The following is a 7,504-nucleotide window of genomic DNA, read 5'->3' as shown; positions in this document are numbered from 1 at the left end:
TTTTGGTGAGCATGTAGTATTGCTCCCTTTCATCTCCCACGTAGGCGGCTAAGCCCGCCTTGTTAACGAGGGTAAAGAAATCATCCAGCAGCCCTGCATTACTCAAAAGGTCATAACATGGGAAAGATGAAGCGTTAGGAACTCCATTGTCTTCTTCGGGCTCGAAGCTTGGCGCAATGACATCCTCATTGTAGGATCGCCTAAATCGGGTGGCGGTCCTAGAGGGCCTTCCGGTGCTCGTCGTCTCTCTCTCTCAAACACTTCTCCAAAGTTGAAATTATCCATCTTCCTCCTCTGAAATTTTTCAACAAACGATATAAAATTTGATTTGGTGACATATAATTGAGGGGAACTACTATAGGAACTTGCTAGAGTACTAATCATGCATCAAAACTAGTTTATACAACTTAGAACAAGCATGCAAGCTCACTAAACATGTTACCTACAGCAGCAAAATATTCAAGATATACTCAACCAAACAAAATTCTACTTGGATAATCGGAGGAGTCACATACCGGAGAGCAAATGTGCCAAATTTCAGACAGAAATCTGGGCTGAGCAAAGAGATCAAGAAATCCTGAGCTCTTGAGCAAAAACGCGAGTGAGAGAAAGCTGGTGTTGATTTTTTCGGGAGAGAGAAGAGTGTGGGAGGAAGAGATGCTAAAGTGGGGCAAAGGGGGACCCACACACCAGGGTGGCGCGCCCCCCTTGCTGGCCGCGCCGGCCTGTGGGGTGCCACCCTGGGGTGCCCCACTGGTCATCCCCAGGTGCTCCCAGGTGCATTTTCAAAAAATAGGACCAACGGTATAATTTTTGTGAATTTTTGAAAACTTTGAAAAATGCACATTTCTGGGTATTAAGTTTATTATTACTGGCCAAGAAATTTTTTGAAATCTCTAATTAACTAGGGAACTTTGCAAATCAAAAGTGCTACAGCAAGTAGAACAAGTGGAGGAAGAGAGAGATGTTGTTTACCTCTTCTATGTATATAAAAAGTATTTGTTAACAAGGTTGATCAAGTCTTGCCACCAAATAAATTTTACATAGCATAAGAAGAAATAAACCTCAAATCAATCATGTTACCTTGAATTGTATTGATATGGATCCAATCATAAGACTTTGATATCCTTCTTTAGGCTCATATATAGGACAATCAATAGTCCCAACTTTGATAGTTCTCACATTAGAAATAGTATTAACTCCACACACTTGATCAATCCTCTTGGGGAAATAGACGGTATGCTCCTTATCATCAACATTGAAAGTAACCTTTCCTTTATTACAATCAATAACAGCCCCTGCGGTGTTAAGAAAAGGTCTCCCAAGAATAATAGACATATTATCATCTTCCGGCATTTCCAACACAACAAAATCAGTTAATATCAAGCACTTATTAGTAACTTGAACAGGAACATCCTCACATATACCAACAGGAATAGCAGTAGATTTATCAGCCATTTGCAAAGATATATCAGTAGGTATCAACTTATCTAAATAAAGTCTCTTATAAAGAGAAAAGGGCATAACACTAACACCGGCTCCCAAGTCACATAGAGCAGTTTTAACATAATTATTCTTAATAGAACAAGGAATAGTAGGTATACCTGGGTCGCCCAACTTCTTTGGAACTTTGCCATTAAAAGAGTAATTAGCAAGCATAGTGGAAATCTCCTCATTGGGGATTTTCCTTTTGTTAGTGACAATATCTTTCATATACTTTGAATAAGGAGGTAATTTAATAGCATCAGTCAAAGGGATTTGCAAGAATAAAGGTTTCATCCAATCACAAAATTTATTATAGTGTTCTTCTTCCTTTGATTTTAGTTTCTTAGCAGGAAAAGGCATTTGCTTTTGCACCCAAGGTTCCCTTTCATTACCATGTTTCTTAGCAATAAAATCTTCTTTAGTATACTTTTTATTTTTAGCATGCTTTTCAGGTTCATCTTCAACTTCTTATTTATCAGAAGCATCATTCTTATCATTATCATTATTGTTATCATGTTCATTACCACTTTCAGTTTCAGCATCAGAAATAGAAATACTATTAGGATCACTAACAGGTTCAGAGGATTCTACAACATTTTTATGTTTCTTCTTCTTTTTCTTAGAAGGAGCACTAGGTTCAATGCGTTGAGAATCTTGTTCAATTCTTTTGGGATGCCTGATGTCTACGCCCCCTCCTTTTCCTGTAGACAGTGTTGGGCCTCCAAGAGCAGAGGTTTGTAGAACAGCAGCAAGTTTTCCCTTAAGTGGATCACCCAAGGTTTATCGAACTCAGGGAGGAAGAGGTCAAAGATATCCCTCTCATGCAACCCTGCAACCACAAAGCAAGAAGTCTCTTGTGTCCCCAACACACCTAATAGGTGCACTAGTTCAGCGAAGAGATAGTGAAATACAGGTGGTATGAATATATATGAGCAGTAGCAACGGTGCCAGAAAATAGCATGCTGGCGTGTAGTTGATGGTGGTAGTATTGCAGCGATAGTAACGGTAAAACGATAAACAAGCAGCGATAGCAGTATTTAGGAACAAGGCCTAGGGATTAGACTTTCACTAGTGGACACTCTCAACATTGATCACATAACAGAATAGATAAATGCATACTCTACACTCTTGTTGGATGATGAACACATTGCGTAGGATTACACGAACCCTCAATGCCGGAGTTAACAAGCTCCACAATTCAATGTTCATATTTAAATAACCTTAGAGTGCATGAAAGATCAATTCGACTAAACCAAGTACTAGCATAGCATGCACACTGTCACCTTCATGCTATGTAGGAGGAATAATACACATCAATACTATCATAGCAATAGTTAACTTCGCAATCTACAAGAGATCATGATCATAGCATAAACCAAGTACTAACACGGATGCACACACTGTCACCATTACACCGTGCAGGAGGAATAAAACTACTTTAATAACATTGCCAGAGTAGCACATAGATAAATTGTGATACAAAACACATTGCAATCATAAAGAGATATAAATAAGCACTTCACTATGCCATTCATAACAGTGAATAAGTATTCTGTGAAATATAGCCTAAGAGACCCACACGGTGCACACACTGTCACCTTTACACACGTGGGACAAGGAGTCTCCGGAGATCACATAAGTAAAATTCACTTGACTAGCATATAGACATCTAGATTACAAGCATCATCATATGAATCTCAATCATGTAAGGCAGCTCATGAGATTATTGTATTGAAGCACATAGGAGAGAGATGAACCACATAGCTACCGGTACAGCCCCGAGCCTCGATGGAGAACTACTCCCTCCTCATGGGAGCAGCAGCGGTGATGAAGATGGCGATGGAGATGGCAGCGGTGTCGATGGAGAAGCCTTCCGGGGGCACTTCCCCGTTCCGGCGGCGTGCCGGAACAGAGACTCCTGTCCCCCAGATCTTGGCTTCGCGATGGCGGCGGCTCTGGAAGGTTTCTGTGGGTTTCGTCGAACGTATCAGGGTTTTCGCGACGGAGGCTTTAAATAGGCGAAGAGGCGGCGCCAGAGGGTCGAAGGGGTGCCCACACCATAGGGTGGCGTGGGCCCCCCCTGGCCGCGCCGGCCTAGGGTTTGGTGGGCCTGTGCCCCCTCTTTGGCGGCTCTCGGGTGTTCTGGATGCTTCCGGGCAAAATAGGAACCTGGGCGTTGATTTCATCCGATTCCGAGAATATTTCGTTACTAGGATTTCTGAAACCAAAAACAGCAGAAAACAGGAACTGGCACTTCGGCATCTTGTTAGTAGGTTAGTTCCAGAAAATGCACGAATATGACATAAAGTGTGCATAAAACATGTAGATATCATCAATAATGTGGCATGGAACACAAGAAATTATCGATACGTCGGAGACGTATCAGCATCCCCAAGCTTAGTTCTGCTCGTCCCGAGCAGGTAAAACGATAACAAAGATAATTTCTGGAGTGACATGCCATCATAACCTTGATCATACTATTTGTAAAGCATATGTAGTGAATGCAGCAATCCAAGACAATGGTAATGACATGAGTAAACAACTGAATCATAAAGCAAAGACTTTTCATGAATAGTACTTCGAGACAAGCATCAATAAGTCTTGCATAAAAGTTAACTCATAAAGCAATAATTCAAAGTAAAGGCATTCAAGCAACACAATGGAAGATTAAGTTTCAGCGGTTGCTTTCAACTTGTAACATGTATATCTCATGGATAATTGTCAACATAGAGTAATATAACAAATGCAATATGCAAGTATGTAGGAATCAATGCACAGTTCACACAAGTGTTTGCTTCTTGAGATGGAGAGAAATAGGTGAACTGACTCAACATAAAAGTAAAAGAATGGTCCTTCAAAGAGGAAAGCATCGATTGCTATATTTGTGCTAGAGCTTTGATTTTGAAAACATAAAGAGAGCATAAAAATAAAGTTTTGAGAGGTGTATGTTGTTGTCAACGAATGGTAGCGGGTACTCTAACCCCCTTGCCAGACAAACCTTCAAAGAGCGGCTCCCATTTTATTTTATTTTGGGTGGCACTCCTTCCAACCTTTCTTTCACAAACCATGGCTAACCGAATCCTCGGGTGCCTGCCAACAATCTCATACCATGAAGGAGTGCCTTTTTATTTTAGTTTTATTATGATGACACTCCTCCCAACCTTTGCTTACACAAGCCATGGCTAACCGAATCCTTCGGGTGCCGTCCAACAATCACATACCATGGAGGAGTGTCTATTTTTATTAATTAATTTGGGACTGGGAATCCCATTGCCAGCTCTTTTTGCAAAATTATTGGATAAGCGGATGAAGCCACTAGTCCATTGGTGAAAGTTGCCCAACAAGATTGAAAGATAAACACCACATACTTCCTCATGAGCTATAAAACATTGACACAAATCAGAGGTAATAAATTTTGAATTGTTTAAAGGTAGCACTCAAGCAATTTACTTTAGAATGGCGGAGAAATACCATGTAGTAGGTGGGTATGGTGGACACAAATGGCATAGTGGTTGGCTCAAGTATTTTGGATGCATGAGAAGTGTTCCCTTTCGATACAAGGTTTAGGCTAGCAAGGCTATTTGAAACAAACACAAGGATGAAGCGGTGCAGCAAAACTCACATAAAAGACATATTGAAAATATTATAAGACTCTACACCGTCTTCCTTGTTGTTCAAACTCAATACTAGAAATTATCTAGACCTTAGAGAGACCAAATATGCAAACCAAATTTTAGCATGCTCTATGTATTTCTTCATTAATAGGTGCAAAGTATATGATGCAAGAGCTTAAACATGAGCACAACAATTGCCAAGTATCACATTATCCAAGACATTATAGCAATTACTACATATATCATTTTCCAATTCCAACCATATAACAATTTAACGAAGAAGAAACTTCGCCATGAAAATTAAAAGCTAAGAACACATGTGTTCATATGAACCAGCGGAGCGTGTCTCTCTCCCACACAAGCATGATGTAATCCAATTTATTCAAACACAAACAAAAATAAAAGCATACAGACGCTCCAAGTAAAGCACATAAGATGTGACCGAATAAAAATATAGTTTCAAGAGAAGGAACCTGATAATTTGTCGATGAAGAAGGGGATGCCTTGGGCATCCCCAAGCTTAGACGCTTGAGTATTCTTGATATATGCAGGGGTGAACCACCGGGGCATCCCCAAGCTTAGAGCTTTCACTCTTCTTGATCATAGTATATCATCCTCCTCTCTTGACCCTTGAAAACTTCCTTCACACCAAACTTCTCATAAACTTCATTAGAGGGGTTAGTACATAATCAAAAACTCACATGTTCAGAGGTGACACAATCATTCTTAACACTTCTGGACATTGCTCAAAGCTACTGGAAGGTAATGGAACAAAGAAATCCACCCAACACAGCGAAAGAAGCAATGCGAAATAAAAGGCAGAGTCTGTCAAAACAGAACAGTCCGTAAAGACGAATTTTTAATAAATACTTCCGTTGCTCAAATCAGAAAACTCAAAACTAATGAAAGTTGCGTACATATCTGAGGAACACGCATGTAAATTGGCATATTTTTCTGATTTTTCTACAGAGAAAACCGCCCAGATTCGTGACAGATAGAAATCTGTTTCTGCGCAGAAATCCAAATCTAGTATCAACCTTCGATTAGAGGCTTCACTTGGCACAACCAAACACAAAACTAGGATAAGGAGAGGTTTGCTACAGTAGTAAACAACTTCCAAGACACAAAATAAAAACAAAGTACTGTAGCAAAATAACACATGGGTTATCTCCCAAGAAGTTCTTTCTTTATAGCCATTAAGATGGGCTCAGCAGTTTTAATGATGCACTCGCAAGAAATAGTATTTGAAGCAAAAAGAGATCATCAAGAGGCAAATTCAAAACACATTTAAGTCTAACATGCTTCCTATGCATAGGAATCTTGTAAATAAACAAGTTCATGAAGAGCAAAGTAACAAACATAGGAAGACAAAACAAGTATAGCTTCAAAAATTTCAGCACATAGAGAGGTGTTTTAGTAACATGAAAATTTCTACAACCATATTTTCCTCTCTCATAATAACTTTCAGTAGCATCATGAGCAAACTCAACAATATAACTATCACATAAAGCATTCTTATCATGAGTCTCATGCATAAAATTACTACTCTCCTCATAAGCATAATCAATTTTATTAGTTCTAGTGGGAGCAAATTCAACAAAGTAGGTATCATTATTATTCTCATCAAGTGTTGGAGGCATAGTATAATCACAACAAAATTTACTCTCCATAGTAGGTGGCACCAAAAGACCACTATCATTATAATCATCATATATGGGAGGCAAAGTATCATCAAAGAAAATTTTCTCCTCAATGCTTGGGGGACTAAAAAGATCATGAAAACCAGCTTCCCCAAGCTTAGAACTTTCTATATCATTATCAACAATGGTGTTCAAAGCGTTCATACTAATATTACTACCAGCATGCAAATAAGATTCCATAGGTTTTTTAATTTTCGCATCAAACAATCCATGTTTTAAATCAGGAAATAGAATAAGAAGATCATTCTTGTCCATTATGCCAAACTAGTGTAAACAAGAAACAAAAAGTTGCAATTGCAGGATCTAAAGGAAATAGCTTCGAGTACTTACGGCGCCGGAAAATAACTTAGTAGCCGAGATCCGGAGTGTGAGTACCTTTTACCTTTCCTCCCCGGCAACGGCGCCAGAAAATAGCTTGATGTCTACGCCCCCTCCTTTTCCTGTAGACAGTGTTGGGCCTCCAAGAGCAGAGGTTTGTAGAACAGCAGCAAGTTTTCCCTTAAGTGGATCACCCAAGGTTTATCGAACTCAGGGAGGAAGAGGTCAAAGATATCCCTCTCATGCAACCCTGCAACCACAAAGCAAGAAGTCTCTTGTGTCCCCAACACACCTAATAGGTGCACTAGTTCGGCGAAGAGATAGTGAAATACAGGTGGTATGAATATATATGAGCAGTAGCAACGGTGCCAGAAAATAGCTTGCTGG

This window comes from Lolium perenne, chromosome 1 (genome assembly GCF_019359855.2).
Source record: "Lolium perenne isolate Kyuss_39 chromosome 1, Kyuss_2.0, whole genome shotgun sequence".
Lineage (NCBI taxonomy): Eukaryota > Viridiplantae > Streptophyta > Magnoliopsida > Poales > Poaceae > Lolium > Lolium perenne.
Note: the sequence above shows the minus strand (reverse complement) of the source record.